General features: G+C 44.0%; 1 non-coding gene and 1 pseudogene across 2 annotated transcripts; both read left to right on the plus strand.

Moving 5' to 3' along the window:
- The first annotated feature begins 322 nt into the window (after window positions 1-322).
- On the plus strand, window positions 323-1,329 carry Phb1l2 (prohibitin 1 like 2; annotated as a pseudogene). The gene has a single exon (XR_015643525.1). The product of XR_015643525.1 is annotated as a prohibitin 1 like 2 (transcript).
- An 8,312-nt stretch (window positions 1,330-9,641) lies between these two features.
- Window positions 9,642-9,774, plus strand: LOC120098691 (small nucleolar RNA SNORA17). The gene has a single exon (XR_015644485.1). It is a non-coding gene; the product is annotated as a small nucleolar RNA SNORA17 (small nucleolar RNA).
- Window positions 9,775-17,278: the final 7,504 nt, after the last annotated feature.

Here is a 17,278-nt window from a genome sequence, read left to right on the forward strand (position 1 = left end):
ATTAAGCTTCAAAAGAGAAAGAAAGTTCAGCAAATATGTTCTGTCAATGTCGTGGTCCTGAAATTCTCTTCAGGTTTAACAATGCCATCACCATTCTAAGGGTGGAGGTGGAAGTTATCAAATGGTATCAATAACTGGAGAAAACTCACATTTTCTAACGGTAACTACCAAGGGTGCCGTCCTCAAGGTTTCGAAACTGTGGGATGCCTATTCCTTCTTCTTTTATTTATAGGTAGTTTTATGACTACTTTAACGAAGATAGTGAGGCCAGCATGACACTACCTAACTCTGAAGGCTGAGTCATAAAAAGACCGTGTAGGCGGTATGCGAGGCTGAGGAATTCATGTGGAGGTCAGAGTGGAAACAGGTGTGAGCGGAAGCAACAGAAGGAGTCATGGCTGCCAAAGTGTTTGAGTCCATCGGAAAGTTCGGCCTGGCGTTAGCAGTTGCAGGAGGCGTGGTGAACTCTGCTCTATATAACGTGGATGCCGCCACGGACCGATTCCGTGGCGTGCAGGACATCGTGGTAGGGGAAGGGACTCACTTCCTCATCCCCTGGGTACAGAAGCCAATCATCTTTGACTGCCGCTCTCGACCACGTAATGTGCCGGTCATCACCGGCAGCAAAGACTTGCAGAATGTCAACATCACACTACGTATCCTCTTCCGGCCGGTGGCCAGCCAGCTTCCTCGTATCTACACCAGCATTGGCGAGGACTATGATGAGCGGGTGCTGCCATCTATCACCACAGAGATCCTCAAGTCGGTGGTGGCTCGATTCGATGCTGGAGAATTGATTACCCAGCGAGAGCTGGTCTCCAGGCAGGTGAGTGATGACCTCACAGAGCGAGCAGCAACATTTGGGCTCATCCTGGATGACGTGTCCCTGACACATCTGACCTTCGGGAAGGAGTTCACAGAGGCGGTGGAAGCCAAACAGGTGGCTCAGCAGGAAGCAGAGAGAGCCAGATTTGTGGTGGAAAAGGCTGAGCAGCAGAAGAAGGCGGCCATCATCTCTGCTGAGGGTGACTCCAAAGCGGCTGAGCTGATCGCCAACTCACTGGCCACCGCCGGGGATGGCCTGATCGAGCTGCGAAAGCTGGAAGCTGCTGAGGACATTGCTTATCAGCTCTCCCGCTCTCGGAACATCACCTAACTGCCAGCAGGGCAGTCCGTGCTCCTCCAGCTCCCCCAGTAAGGCCAGCCAGGCCAGGGCCTCCATCGCTCTGAATGACGCCTTCCTTCTGCCCCACCCCAGAAATCACTGTGAAATTTAATGATTGGCTTAACATGAAGGAAATAAAGGTAAAATCACTTCAAAAAAAAAAAGACCGTGTAGTCTCTTCTTTGCGATGCTCAGTCTAACAGGAGCTAGGAGCCAGTGTGAGAGCTAGTTGCTCGGAGCTCACACACAGGTGCTCCAGGGATTAACTCTGACGAACTTGCAACTGAGAGCCAATAGGAGAAGTCACGCCTGTGAGGGTGAACATCCAGGCCAGATGACCCTTTAGATGGTTCCCATTCTGGGCTACAAACACCTAACCGGAACTACCTGAGATCCTCCCAGGAAGGACTTCCTAGCTTAGCCTTTAAAATTTTAACACCAAACTCTGAGAAAAAAACTAATAAAATAAAAACATTAATGCCACAAAGTCAAGTGAAAGTAAAAAAGTATTTTAAGCACTAAAAACTGAGGCAATAACTGGAAGGTTCCAGATGCCAGGAAAATGAGAGGCTCCCAGGACCCAATGGAGATGACTTTTGCTGAAATGCACAGCAAAGGGGAGATAGAACCTGCAGAGACTACCACCTCCAGTAGATAGGCACGGCCCCAGGTCAAGGGATGGGGCCACCCACCCATCTCAAAGTTTTTAATCCAGAAATGCTCCTGTCCAAAGGAAAGACGGGGCAAAAAATGGAGCAGAGACTGAAAGAAGGGCCATCCTGGGACCACCCCACTTGGAGATCCATCCTATCTGCAGACACTAAACCCTGTCTCTGTCGCTGTTGCCAAGAGGCCTTTGCTGACAGGAACCTGGTGTGGCTGTTCCTTGGGAAGTTCTGCCAGCAACTGACCAATGCAGATGTGAATGCTTGGAGCCAACCATCAGACCGAGCTCGGGGACCCCACTGAGGGAGCTGTCGGAAGGACTGGAGGATCTGAAGGGGATTGCAACCCCATAGGAAGAACAATGTTGGCTGGCTGGGGCACCCAGAGCTCCCAGGAACTAAATCACCAACCAAGGAGTGTACATGGAGGGATCCATGGCTCCAGATATGTATGTAGCAGAGGATGGCCTTATCTGACATCAGTGGGAGGGAAGGCTTTTGGTCCTGTGGAGGTTTGATGCCCCAGTGTAGGGAGATGCTAGAGCGGTGGGGCAGGAGAGGGTAGGTAGTACCCTCATAGAGGCAAAGGGGAGTGGGAGGGGGCAGATGTGAGATGGGGGGTGTAGAGAGGTAACCTGGAAGTGGGATATCATTGAGATGGAAATGAGTGGAGTTAGACAATAATACATCAGACGTGCAGCTAGCAAGTAATCAATCTAGGGTTTGGAGCTCTGTGTGTGACAGTGATGTGTTAGCTCTATTTCCATTGCTATGACAGACAACTGAGGTGGTCAGCTTATAACTTAGAAAGGTCTACTTGGGCTCATAGTTTTGGAGGCTTTAGACTGACCATGGTTAAACGACACTATGACTTTGAGTCTGTAGCAAGGCAGCACATCATGGTAGGGAATAAATGTATTGGTAGAACAAAACCACTGACCTCATAGCCAAAGAGAGACAAAATACGGAGAGAATTCTATTGCCTTCTTTGAAGCCATGTCCCCAGTGACTTAAGAACCTCCCAGTAAGACTTATCTCTTATGGGTGTCAGCATTTCCCAATGGATTGTGGGCTATGGGCCAAACCTTCGATGTGTGTGTGTGTGTGTGTGTGTGTGTGTGTGTGTGTGTGTGTGTGTGTGTGTGTCTGTGTGTGTGTGTGTGTGTGTGTTTAAGGAACACTGGCCTAATTACAGTACTAGAGGCTGTGTCTCACTTCTACCATTGTCTGAGTTATGGAATTTCAGTAGAGAACGCACACAGCTTTCAAGTCCCTGTTCCTCTGGCAGTTGGATAGATAGGTGGATCCAATCAAGACTAAAGTAAAGCAAAGGTAAAATTATGAGGCGGGTGCTGTATCAGTCCTTTCCACTGCTGTAGTAACACACCCGAGGCAGCACCTTTTATGGGGTAAGTCATGTTTCATTTATGATTCCAACTTTGAAGAATCCATATAGAATGGCACCAGCATCCAGGCAGGGTCCCTGGACCAAACTACAACATGACAGAGAAGCAGAACTGAAACTGGCCACATGCTCCGTGGATAGAGCTCATCCCAAACCAGGAAGCTAAGGGAATTCAGGGACCATTCTTGCTGCCCAGTGGGGAATGAACCAGGACCCCAAAAGAGCTATTTAATCCCTTCTGAGCATCGTATCTCCCATTATTTAGCTCCCTTCTATAACCATACTTTTAGGGTTACTTTACTGGGTTCTTATATCTACCACTCTTCCAACCCTTATCCCTCCTTAATCATTTCCAACCCCTAGATGTTAGGTAGGAGACAAAGAAGGTTAAAGGGGAAAGTGTGCATGGATCACTTTAGCCTGCTTCCTGCTGATTAGGGGCTTTGAGTTCCTAGGGGCAAGTCCAATCTTCATCCTCAGGGTATCTTGAGCTAGTAATCAAACAATCCAGCGATCAATAGCAAAATCATCGACACAACAGCAGGGACCAGCAGCAGCGGGGACAACAGCAGCCACCACAGGCCCTCTTGGGGCTCTGACATTTATACCCTCTCAAGAGTCCCCAGAATCCCAAACATAAACTATCTGAAGCCGACAAAAATCATTCCCATCCTAGAGCAGTAGACAATGATAGCAGCTATGACAGTCTGAAGCAGTCCCATATCCCCATACCTGGGATTAGAACAAAAACATAATCTCATAACATAACTGGGTTTTTTACGAAACAAAATTTTCACTATTCCCTCCCATTACACTCTACCTCTAAAACGTCCTTCTGGTTTTTAAGATCTTGGGGACCGGAGTTTCCAGTATGAACTTTTGGGGCACACACCCAAAGCATAAGCAAACCACAGTGAACGCTAAGGCATAATACAAAGTACAGCATTAAGCTAAACTAAGACCATGAAGGAAGTCATCAGGACACTAAGATCTATCGCAGCTCTTTAGTGATGAGTAAGAACACAAAAACGTATCAAAATAGAGAGTTCCTCCTTATTCCACACGCTTCACATTACAGCTCAGAAATCAAGTCAGGCACATGACTGAAGATAGGTGGCTATTTAAATCTTAGCTTCCACACAGCCATCAGCATGGACAAGAGAGGTGATGGGTATAGACGATGAACAAGGGCAAGCATTCTTCATGAGAGTAAAGCACTGCGATTGAATCTGTCCTTATCAACAGCCCTCACGATGTATGCTGAGTGTCCATAGTGCACAAAACAAAGCAGGAGTTGAGGGATGGATTGGCACTGAATTCCCACATCTAGAGCTTTGGCAGGTTCCCTCAGGGTGAAGCAAGCATATGAGAAATGCAAAGAATGCTGGCACAGCTGTTACTTTACCCATGCATTTCTACAAAAGATCTGACATCGTGAAAACAAAGAATGAATGATCTGGATGAGGAAATAACACGTCCAACATTCAAAAAACCCAAAACAGATGCTATTTTTAATGGCGAAGTGGTCTAATTAATTCTCTTCATTTGTGGGACAGGTAAGGCACTTTGTTGATCACAGTCACAGTCCTCTGAAGAGCCCCTCCATTTAGAATCAGACTGTTCATTCATTGTGTGGTAAAGATGAGGCTAAACGAAAATGCTCAACAAGAACTGAAGTCTAGGTTCAAGGTAATTCTTGAAATGTAGGAAAATAAGAATCAAAAACTAACCCTAAAAAAGAAAACTTACCAGTAACATATTTGTTAAGAAACCTGACACTACTAAAAGAGGAGGTCTGGAGAGATGGCCCAGCAGTTAAGAGAACTTGCTCTTCTTGCAGAGGACTGGGTTCAGTTCCCCACACACAGTGGCTCACAACCATCATTAACTATTAACTCCAATGAATACTGATGCCTTCTTCTGGCTTCTATGGGCAACAGGCATTTATAGGTGAAGACAGACATTCACCAATATAAAGTAAAAATAAATAAAAAATGTAAAGAAAAGCACAAGACAGAGAGAAAGCTCGCACCTGAGCTCGTTAGAAAGGCTTTCCTTGATTAAGCAAAGCTTGGGCATGAAGATATAAAACTAAGTGAGGAAAAGCAGAAAATGCTTTTATATGAAAAAAACAGAATTCTATTGGGGGGGGTTAAAGACACAACTACCTCATGATCTGATTGTGTTATCTTTCAGACAAGTTTGTTTTTACTTAAAATTTAAAATAAAAGATATGCTTATGATGGGCACTTACTCTGCTCCACGCATTTTGCTAGATACCTTATCGTCTCAGTCAGGCTTCATAATGGTGTAATGAAATACCATCACCAAAGCAACTTGGGAAGGAAGGGGATTGTTCGACTTACACCTCTACACCATCGTCTAAAAGTCGGGACAGAAACCCAAACAGGGTGGAGGGCTACTGGTTACTGGCTTACCCCTAGTAAATTGATCGACCTGCTTTCCTATAGAATCCCAGACTACCATCCAGGGATGGCACCCACAATTGACTAGGCCCCCCGTGTCAATCACTAATTAAGAAAATACCCTAAAGGCTCACCTATTGCTTTATGAAGGCATTTTCTCAATCGGGGTTTCCTCCTCTTGGATGACTCCTGCTTACATCAAATGGACACGGAAGAGATTTTGTGGATGGTCTGGAAGTGGGTGGGAACGGGACCAGGAGGGATCAGGTGGAGGAGGGAGGGCTTCGTGTAAATACAATGTACCTCGGAGATTTCCCCCGCCCCACCCAGACAACACAGAACTTGTAAACTGAACAGCAAGAGCCTTGTTAGAGCAGCTCCCTTCTGAAGTCTCTTCCAGATGCGAAATGTCGTTGGAGTCGTTACAGTAATGTCCCCTCCGCTCTCACAGCCGACTTCGTGCTTTCTGGAGAGGCTTTCTACACTTTTAAAAATAACATTGCTGCAATTTTATTTTAACTATCTTTTAGGGGCGTTGACAAAAGATCTAGATGTTTACAGCTTTTAACTAAAAAAAAAAAAAATCCTTTCCAGCTGTGTTGATTCACGGACTGTTTTTCTTTTTCTTTTTTTTTTTCTTTCTTTCTGTGGATTATTTATTCCAGTTTGCTCTTTTGTATCCAAATGGACCCCCTTTGCTTTCTTTTACAGCAAATCTCTTTATGGTCCACTGATTGCTTATGTTCCCCCAAAATCCATACGCCGAAGTGCTAAGCCCCAGTGCTATGGTACTGGGACATGGGACCTTTAGCCGAGAATGGAATCCAGCTGCAGAACCTCTTGACTACGATACATTTGGTTCCCGTGAAAGAGACTCTAGGGTCTGTCCTCTCTTCTTTCCCACTGTGTAAAGAGGCAGAGATCTGGGGCCAGGGGCAGGCCTTCTTCTGACCAGGAACTCAGTCTGCCAACAACTTGACCTCAGACTTCCCAGTGACCAGGACTGGGTGAACCAAATTTCTGTTTTAATGAAGCTACAAAACCTTTGGATTATTATCAAAAAGCCAGAATAGACTAAGATACTTGCTGTGTCTTACATAGACACTTATGTAGGCTGTTGTGCATATTCGTGGCTCTAAAACAAAACCACCTAAGTGAACTCCTCAGCTCTGGGCATAGTCATGCCATGGGCACACTGCTGGGCCTATTGCTTCAGCTTCCCTATTTGAAAAAAGAAAGATAATTGTAACAACTCCCTCAGAGCTATCTGAAGAATGCAATACGCTACTGTTAGGGTTTAAATCTCGGCCTGTGCCCAGACAGTATACACCCAGACAACACGGTTCCACGTGGAGAGGTTTAATGAGAGAAAAGAGTAGAGGAGCAGAAAGGCGGGCCATGGGCACGTGGAGGGAGGGGATGGGGAAGGGGGCAAGAGCAGCGAAAAACAAAGAGTAAGAGCGGGTAAGAGGGGAGTAAGAGAAAGAGGAGAGGGCAAGCAGCCCCTTACATAGTCAGGCAGCTGGCTGTTGCCTGGCAACTGTGGGGCGGAGCATACCTGGCGGTTTCCAGGTAGCTGTAGGGGTGGAGCTTAGACAGAATACCAACCGCTACCATCTATAAAGTACTTTGGGTAACCCGTAGTACAGACTACTTCCTACTGGCTATTGTACATCTTAGGGTGGGACATCCAGAAGAAGAGGAAGTCTCATCTATATTGTTCACTTCTGCAGCTCGGCACTGACTGCACGGACCGCCCTAATAATTAAGAGCTACAATGCACAAAAATGAAGTGTACTACTGCCAAAATTAGGAAGACTATTGAAGGTCACCTAGACAAACAATTCTCTAGTGAATCCAAGCCAGAGGCATTGACATCATCTAAGGACATGTCATAAATGTAAATTCTAAAGGACTGCAGTGTAGCTCAGGGTTTGAGTCCTTCTCTGGCATGTGCAAGGCCCTGGCTTGGATCCACCACACTGAAAAAAATTAATATTCAAGAACTTAATCAGAAAGTCTAGTACTACTGAGCCAAGCAATTGCTGTCTTTTAAAATACCTCCAGAAAGAGCCTCTGTTAACCAAATAGGGCCTACTGCATGATAAACACATAGTTTCAATCACTTGTTTTCATAGTAACAAGAAAGATGGTTGAAATTCTCTCATTCCATAAAACTATACATAGATTTTTTTTAAAGACAAAATACCTCGTTCTGCTGATGATGAACAAGTAAGTTAGACTCACAGTTAGCAAGTGATACCCCATAAGTATCGCAGCAAATATATAACCTGGAACCTCTCAAGATGGGTCACCAGGATAATTATGGCTGTAGGAAATGTTGGTTAAGCATTTATTACATTCCAGAAATGTAACATGCATAATCTAATTGAACACTAGTATAATACTATTGGAGGAGGACAGATGAGAACTTTAAAGTCTAAAACTTGTTGGATTCCGCCGTTAGAGCACAGCAGTTAAGCTATAGCTGGGAATGGAGTTTTCAGTATTGTAACAGGGAAGTGAGAGTAGGTGGTCGTGCCAGTCACGGTTACAGCAAGATGTGGACACCAAACAACTCACATTGAGACATCCCCGCTGCGGCTTTGGATGAGGCCTTTGCGGCCAACGAAGGTGAATTAATCACAAAGTTCAGCTGGACACCCAGTTGAGCTTCCGTTGATAATACCTTCATATCTTTCACTAAGCTGTGACACGCAAAAACACTTCTATTGTCTCTAAAATGTCAGTTACTATTTTGTTTCGTTGAATTATATGAGAGCTGTGCCCTTGAGAAATATAAATCCATCAAGGAAGCGAGCTGCCTCTCTAATGGGCCTCTGAGAACGGCTGAGTATAATGACCATATGTGTAATTATTCATCCCCTAACATGCCCTATGTCCTCTGAGAAGTCACCTACTTAGATCAGCAAGCTATAGCCCAAGGGCCAAATCTGGTACCTGCTTTTGCACAGCCCGTGTGCTAGACATATTTATATATTTTTTTTTACATCTTAGAATGAATTTAAAAGAGCAAGAGGAGAATGATATTTCGGGGCATCTGAAAATTACATGAGATTCAAAATATTAGTGTTCACAAATAAAGCAATTGGAACACAGCCAAAGCCATCCATTTCTTTGATGTCCATAGCTTCTGTCACGTACAACAGATAAAGTACTTCTCTCGGAATTAAGTGGTCCACAAACCTGCAAACGCTTCCTCTCCAGTCTTTAAAGCAAGTGTACAGACTACTGACAAAGATTACCTCCAATCCTTCTAAAAACCCCCTGAGCAACACTGTTTGCACAAACGCACTGCATCTCAGGAAGGTAATTATGTTACTGTGGTGGTACAAAGAGATGCCCACAAAGCCCTTGGCATTCATTCCATTAAAAAGACTAGGTCTATATCTCCTTGCCTGAATCTAGAAGCTAAAAGGATTTGTTGGTCTATCTTCTATCACTATAACAAACCACTGGGATGGGTAGAGAGAAGAGGGGTGTCTGAGTTCCAGTTGTAAAAGTTCCAGTCCATAATGTATCAACCGCATTGGGCCTGTGGCAGAACTGTGCATCCGATTAGGAGCACATGGTAAAGCACACTCAGATACATCAGGAACCAGGGAACAAAGAATACTGAGAAGAGAGAGAATCCCACTGCCCCCGTCAAGTACTTACTTTCATTGTCCTAAAAACCGGCTACTTGGCTCTACCAGTTAAAGATGTCATCACTCCCTCCCATCGTGCTACCCCGGAGACTAGGCATTGAACACATTGATTGGCCTTTGAGGGACACTCAAGATCCAAACTATAGCAAACGGGAGGGTGGTGACTACTCCGGGGACACAATGTGGCATTGGGTGGTCTGTACCTGGCAAAACGAGGTGCCAGGTGACCGAGATACTCTGAAAAAGTAGAGGGTCACAATATGTTTAAATAGTACAACCTGTAACTTTGATTCCTGCTAAAAACAGTTGGAGCCTGGCCCTTAGAAGCATTGAAGGCGTGGCTTCTGTGTCACATGTGAGTCAGTAGGTGACAGAGAGGAGAGAGGCTATGTCTGTGCTCAGTGTTATGACCTATGAATGTCTGAATGATTAGTACCATGACATCCCCTGAGAAGGGCAAGCCTTATCATCAGCCTGGTGCCATGCGGGCCTTGGGGGAGAGGGCAGCCCATGCCTGAGATGATCTCTGCCCAGCGCCATAATGCATGAGCAGGGCACAGCACTCCTGAGATCATTCCTGAGATGACACTCAGAGACCCTGGACTTCACTAAGAGGAGCAAGTAAGTGGTGGAGAAGTGGACGAAAAAGAGAAAGAGAAACAGAAGGATGTGGGCTCAATGAAGAGAGGCAGAGCTGGAGACTCAGGGATAGTGAGGAACGGCCTGATGTGAATAGCTGGTGACGTCACCCGGGACCACGGTGGGGTCCTAGCCTGTGCTGCCACTGGGGGCCCAGTCTGGGTCTGTGGCCCTGAAGCAACAGGGATCCGTTACCACCAAAGACCAGGCAGAAGCCCCTGGTTTGGACTGCCACCTGGAGACATGTTCGTGTATGAGGACCGTGCAGAACTGTTCTTACCTCACCTGGGCATCATGGCCCTTGGGGCATGAGAGAAAGAGAGCTGACCCACCCCTAGCCAGCTGCAGCACTAGAGAGAGCAGGCCCTGCACCTTACCTAGGAAGCAGGGACAAGCTGGTTCTGGTTCTGAGGCTGCCAGTGAGCCAGCTCTGAGAGCTGCCAGGCTGTCCATCTCAGATACCACTCTGGACCAGATCAAGGGCTTTGAATTGGCCTACCCCAACATCTACCCCATGGATAAATAGCTAGAGGGTATTAAGGGCCCAGTCCTACAGATCCAAAACTACAGGATCTCCATGACACAGCAACAACATGATATCTGAGAGGAGTCCCAGTGAGGTTCCAGTAGTGATAGAGTAGCAGAAGTCAGAGACCTCGAACAGACCAAGGACTCATTGCAATGAACATTTGCAAGCAGAGAAGTATGGACGAAAGGGTGCACTGTGGGATATACTATAACTACAGCTTCCACAATAAGACTGTTTTTTCTCTGTGTGTGGGGAGTCTGCAAGGGTGGAGGGTGGGCACAGGGGAGTGGGGGTGAGTAGGATTGGGGTACATGATGTGAAATTCACAAAGAACTAATAAAAAATTAAAACATAAAACATAATTACAAAATGTAAGTGGTTAGAAGACCTGCGTAGGGTGGGAACTCATGATGGGTAGAGTAGTGATCCCTCTAGGTTGGATGAATACATTATAATATCTACTCCTATCCAAGGTGGCTCTTCCATTGTCACATTTTGACCTTACAGCGCTGCCTTCCCAACTTTGACCACAAAAAACGTATTAAAGTCGTACTGTCTAAATTAGTCCCAAGCAGGGACTTTGCATTTTTAATTCTCTTTTGGGTAACTCCTCAGGTTTTTGGATCATGTAAATTAACCAATTATTGTTTTTTAATAAAAAATTTTCACTATACAGTGGATTTACATAAGCATTTTCTAGAAACTTTCTAGGTTGATGATCCCACTGGGTTTTACTAAACAGGACACATAGCAGAGCTCACCAGCTCTTGAAAGTAAAGCCAGTTGAAACATTAGAGTATTAAATGCCACTGTCCTTGAATATCTTGAAGGACTACAGGATAGACGTGAGAAGTTTGTTCATCTCTAAGCCACAGTACACTCCTTTCTGGCATTCATTCCTTTATTCATCCATTCATTGTGGTGCCAGGTGAACCCCAGGGCCTTTCAACAGTAGACAAGTACCCTACACTAACCTAGATTCCCATCCTGTCTTTCTGTTTTCCAATCAGCCCTGGCTCCTTCCTACTTTCCCAACACCCGCTTTTCATTCACCCCAGTCCTCACCATTTATTTATCAGTAGGGAAGCTTTACCTCCTTTGCACTTTGTGGTGACCATCTTTAAACTTATTTGCCACAAAACATAACAGATTTAAGGAACTGACAAATGAGGTTCTGGGTTTTTTAAAAACTTAGGATACAAATGGAATATTAAAACAGATAATATAAAAAGCCATGATCGTGAACATGAGGAGTCGGTGAGCAGAAATGCTGAGACATTCAGAAACGTTAAGTGTGGAGCAATCATTGTAGAGACGACCTGGGAAAGGCTGTCAGATGGGCACAGAGGAGAGCAGCTCTAGGCTAGCAAAGGGCTGCCTAATGGGGCAGCAGGGCATCTCAGTTCACCCAACCCACAGCTCAGACAGAAAACTACATCTGTCTTTGTACTGCTTTCCTAAATATGTAAGATATAAAACAAAATGCATATGGCTTACTGAGCCAAAGATGTAGAAATCACCAAAAGAAAAAAGTAGGAAGAAAACCCTGTCAACGCATGTCAAGCAAACAGTCACAAAAGTGCTCCTGGGTGAACCTCGTGTCTTCCTCCATTTTCTTTTTCTCCACGATTTGATATGTGAAGGGAGACACTCATCCATGAAGCTGAAGATGCTTGACTACTGTCTGTTAAAGCAGTCTACTCATGACTGCTCTCAACTGGGGAGGCTTCTTACTGTGATGAATGGCTACAGTTAACTTGCTTAGATCCTATCCCCCACTGACCTCTCCTTGTGGGTGAGTAGAAACTTAAACTTATTTGGTTTGGGCATCATGCTTTCAGCCACCTCCAATGTAATCAAATCCTTTTCACTGTAGGGACAAACAAAATGTTCTTGAATAAAACAGGGTTACTTCAGTCAATGAATTCTGAAATGTGACCCCCTCAAGTCTCAGGGATGGTTGGGGTTAAGATCAAGACCTGGCAAGGACAATTCTGAACTTGTCCTTCCCTCATTCTCTGGAAAAGCTTCCGTGGTACAGAAACAACAACTGGGTGGGCCATGGCCATTTATACTTCAGAACTAAGGAAGCATTCCTAAGTGCTCAGGACATTTTCACTAACTGGGCGAATATTTCCTGTATATGTCTCCATGTGCTGCACTCCTGTTGGAGTTTGGGACAAGATAACATAAAATTCTTCAATTTTATCGGAACCATTGTAGTGCATGCACAGACTGTAGAAGGAGCTTTCTATAATTAGTCTTCATCTCAGAGGCAGTAAATTGGCTTAAGTTGAACTTCTACTGCAATTATCACTTTTCCTCCAATGTCCATTTTTTTATATTTGTTTCTTTGTTGCCCATCTCGCTCAAGGAAAATAAATGTATTTGAAGATTGCTTCAAATGAGCACTGTTCTCTAGTTTATTTTTGAAATAGTAAATGTTTGTGGATGTACACAAGAGCCATGAAAGAAATACAAAAATCTTGTGTGTACAAAATTATTAAAAATTAATTTCTCAATGGCACTCCTCATCTACTTTAAAAAGCTTGGTTCTTCCTGTATTTATGCATTCCCATGGTAGACAAATCCACACAGATAGAAAGCAAACTGTGGTCCCCAGGGGCTAGGGAAAGTAGCAAATGGTGTATGGCTTCGTAGTGGCTCAGAAAATCACTCTGAGAAATGACATGTTCTGGAAAGGTGTCTGGTGATGGGAGCTCCTCATTGTGAATTCGCTAAAAGTCAACAAAGGATGCACTTGGAAATGGTTGGAATGATGAATGGTTTTATTATTTTTAGGATGTGTATGTATATGTGTCCCTGTATATGAATGTTGGAGGTCGCACCACAGAAGACAGAGGAAGACAATGGGTCTTCTAGAGTCAACGTTAAAAACAGTTGTGACCCACTCACCATAAGTGCTCAGAACCCAACTCTGGTCCTGTGGCAGAGAAAGCAAGTAAGCTTAACCACTGACCCGTCTCTCCAGTTCTCTGCAATGGAGAATTTTATGCATGTAACATTTATATTAAATAAAAATAAAACATATTTTGCCTACAGAAATGATTTGAAAACTCAGCTTTAAAGCCTCAGGATAATCATCTGAAATCCAACACATCTGGAAGTTTTTGTTTCCTCCCATAGCCATAAAAAAATGAAAACAGAGAATACCAAATAGCTGTCACTTAGGTCAGAGATGCTAGCCTCCTCCACAAGGTTCCTTGAGCCCTGAGGGAAGGGATTTGATACAAACATCCCATCTATGGCTGAGGGCCCCAAGGTCTCTCACTTTCTCCATGTTGTCTGGCTATGAGTCTCTGTATATATTCCCATCTGCTGCAGGAGGAAGATTCCCTGATCATAGACTAACAAGATACTCACAGAGACTGGGACAATATGTAGAGACCCTGAATAGGTCTGCACCAGTGGGGTGCTAGAGCTAAAAAGAAAAGTAGACAGATGCCCAATGACGCCCATCCCAAGAAGCTATCTCCAATTGGCGACCACTTGCAAACGAAAACTCAGTTTCCTCCTTCAGGGGAGTCTCACTGGGGAAACAAACTACTCTGAAAGATTGGCTCATGCCCAGCAGTAGATGGCCAGCAGAAAATGAACTTAATGGCACCTTTGAAGGTTTTTGTCTTATATGTCATGTCAGGGTCTTCTGTTTATCTTTCTTCTTCTTCTTTCGATTTTAATCTTATTTATTTTATTTTTTATCTCTTTTTACCCTTTTCCTAAATAGTATGGCTTCCAGTTCCGTGTTTTTGTGGAATTCTTGAGTGTATAAATGAGTGGGTCTCTATGTCTTAGCTATTTCTTGTGCCTTTTCTTGGGCTAGTTTCTTTCTATTTGCTTTTTGTCCTATTCTAACATATTTGTTTTTATTTTACCTTATTATATTTTATTTTATTGGTATCCTTGGAAGCCTATTTATTTTCTAATGAGAGACATAAAGGGGGCAGAACCAGGTGTGAGAGGAGGCAGGGAAGAACTGGGAAGAGTAAAGGGAGAGGAAATTATAAGCAGAATATATTCTATTTTCTTTGTTGTTGTTGGCCAACAAGGTCCCATGGAGATCCCTAAGCAACCCAGGCTAATTCTAGGACAGAAGGTCACTTTCTGAAAACTGACAGCATTGTCCCATTGCCAAGGACAATTTCTACACAGCACATTGACCACAAGAAGTCGATCTGGAACGAGCTTGTAGCTTTTACCCACACATTTTTGTCTCTGATGCTGAAGGTACTCTTCAGGCCATGGAAAGAATAACCTGAACACCAACCCAGCCACAGAAGAAAAGAAAACCAAACACAAAAACTTCCATTTAAAACCTGTCCTGCCTGAATGATTTGCTCGGGCAATGATAGATGACGGCTCAGGACTGCTAACAGTGGCCAACCAATGTTGGGTCTAATTTGAGATCCATGCCACAAGAGAGAGTCTGTGCCCTGCACTGACTGGATGGCCAAGAACCAGAGGCTGGATAGCTCAGAGATCTAACAAACAACACACACACACACACACACACACACACACAAATCTACACTCATTGATGGGTGCCTTGTCCAGTCATCATCAGAAAGGCCTCCTCCTGCAGCAGATGGGAGCAGATGCTAATAGAGAAGACTCGATTCTGTTCTCCTACGATACATACAGCTTCGCTTCTCTCCATCCCTCCCATCTCCCCCTACATCTCCCCTCTCCTGCAGATCCACTGCCTCTTCATTTCCTCCTCAGAAAGAAGCAGACCTCCAAGAGACAACCCAAACATGACAAAATAAGATACAATAAGACAAAGCAAAGCATTTATATCTAGGCTGGAAAGGACAACCCAGTATCAAGGGCAGGCAAAAGAGTCAGAGATACACTGTTTCCACTGATAGCAGTTCCACAAAACCACCAGCCTAACAGCCATAGCAAACACACAGAAGAACGGTGCAGGACCTGTGCTTGCTGTAAAGCCTCTGTGAGGCCACGTGAGCTTAGCTGAGTCAATGGACCATGTTTTCCTGCTGTCCATCCTCTCTGACTTTGATAATCTTTCAGAGTACACTGATCTCCAAGGGGAGGGACCCGATGGACACCTCCCATTTAGACTCTCTCTTCAATTAATGTCTGGCTGTGAGTCTTTGCACCTGCTCCCATCTTTTGACAGTGGAAGCCTTTCTGATGACAAATGGACAAGGTACCAGTCTGTGAGTATAACACAAGATCATTAGGAATCATCTCATTGATATGTGTGTGCGTGTGTGTGTGTGTGTGTGTGTGTGTGTGTGTGTGTGTGTGTGTGCTTACTGTGTTTGGTTCTAACCTAGCTCTCTGGACTATCTAGTCTCTAGTACCTATTTTCAATAAAATAGAACCTGACATATTTTAGCTATTTTTCAAAAGGAGATAGATACTAGTGTCTCTTCTAGACAAGAGTCACAATAAATACCCTAGACCACTTTTCCTCAAAACTGTTTTGAAAAGCCTTGATTTTTCATAATAGAAAATAAGAATATTTTAGAAAAAAATCATTTTAGAAACTACAATAATACTAGTTCAAATGTAAAAGCCAAGAAAGTAATCACTATTTATTTGCAGCAACAGATTGTTACTTGTGAATTTTTGTTTGAAAGCTTCATACATTTATAGAATGAGATTCATTCATTTCACCCCCAACTCCTCTCCCCTCCTCCCCCACCTTAATAAGCCCCTCCCCACCTTAATAAGCCCCTCCCCACCTTAATAAGCCCCGCCTCACCTTAATAAGCCCCGCCCCCACCAGCTGCGACTCTTGCATGCTTCAACAAGATAATTTTCCAATTGTCATCATTTATTCATTTTGAATTATTTGATTTTCTCCTGTCCGCCACAGTGTTCCTGTCAATTTTCCTGCCCTGGCTGCTATTGTTCCACACACTGTGTTTCGACTCCTTAAGGCAGGTAGCAAGATTCCCCTTCATCTTCATGGAAGGCAGTACAGACAATGGCTACGAGAAAGAGAAAGTGGCGTCCACAGGCCAAAGATCAAGCATAGACATTCTGTTGGAGATAATGAAGTCCGAAGTTTAAATCTGGAGTTTATGGTCTAAAGGGGACCCGTTCTCTGCCATTGCTCCTTTGCTGATGAGTGTGGGCTGTATACAGTGAGTACCGTGGGTCCAGGGGGGAGATAAAGGTGATACACCTGGAGCCTTATCCATAGATCTGATCCAACTTCCAATAAATATGGTGAGTTGCTTTAAAACATTCTTAGTATTAGCTTATTCATATGTAAGTTAAAAATTACAATTATATCACAACAGTACCATAATCCATAAGTATGATTTTGTTAACAAATGTATTAGCACAAGGTAGAGTTTATATAAAAGTTCGGACATTACTATCAGGAAGGTGGACATAGTTTCCCCTCCGCTCCATATTCTCTCCTTGTTTATCTATGAACCTGGGCCAAGGACATGTTATAATGTTTGAGTTTTTATATTAAATATTTATCCCATTGAGTATCTGCTAACAATCATCCCAATGGTTAGATTTGTAATTAATGAATTTATAGCCCCCGTCTTAGTATTTTTAACTCGCTTGAAAGGATTTATATGTATCCCTCTTTATGTTTTATGGTACCACTTCTTGTCCATTTTTGCAACCCTCCCATAGCCTACTCTTTGCCTTTAGACAGATCTCAGCTTCTCCAAGTCCTCTAGTTAGAATTCCAAATCATATTAATGAGCCAAACATTAGTCAACTGAAAAACTGAAGAGGACAATCCTTCCACTTCCATTTATCTTTG

Source organism: Rattus norvegicus, chromosome 19, assembly GCF_021556685.1.
Source record: "Rattus norvegicus strain SHRSP/BbbUtx chromosome 19, alternate assembly SHRSP_T2T, whole genome shotgun sequence".
NCBI lineage: Eukaryota > Metazoa > Chordata > Mammalia > Rodentia > Muridae > Rattus > Rattus norvegicus.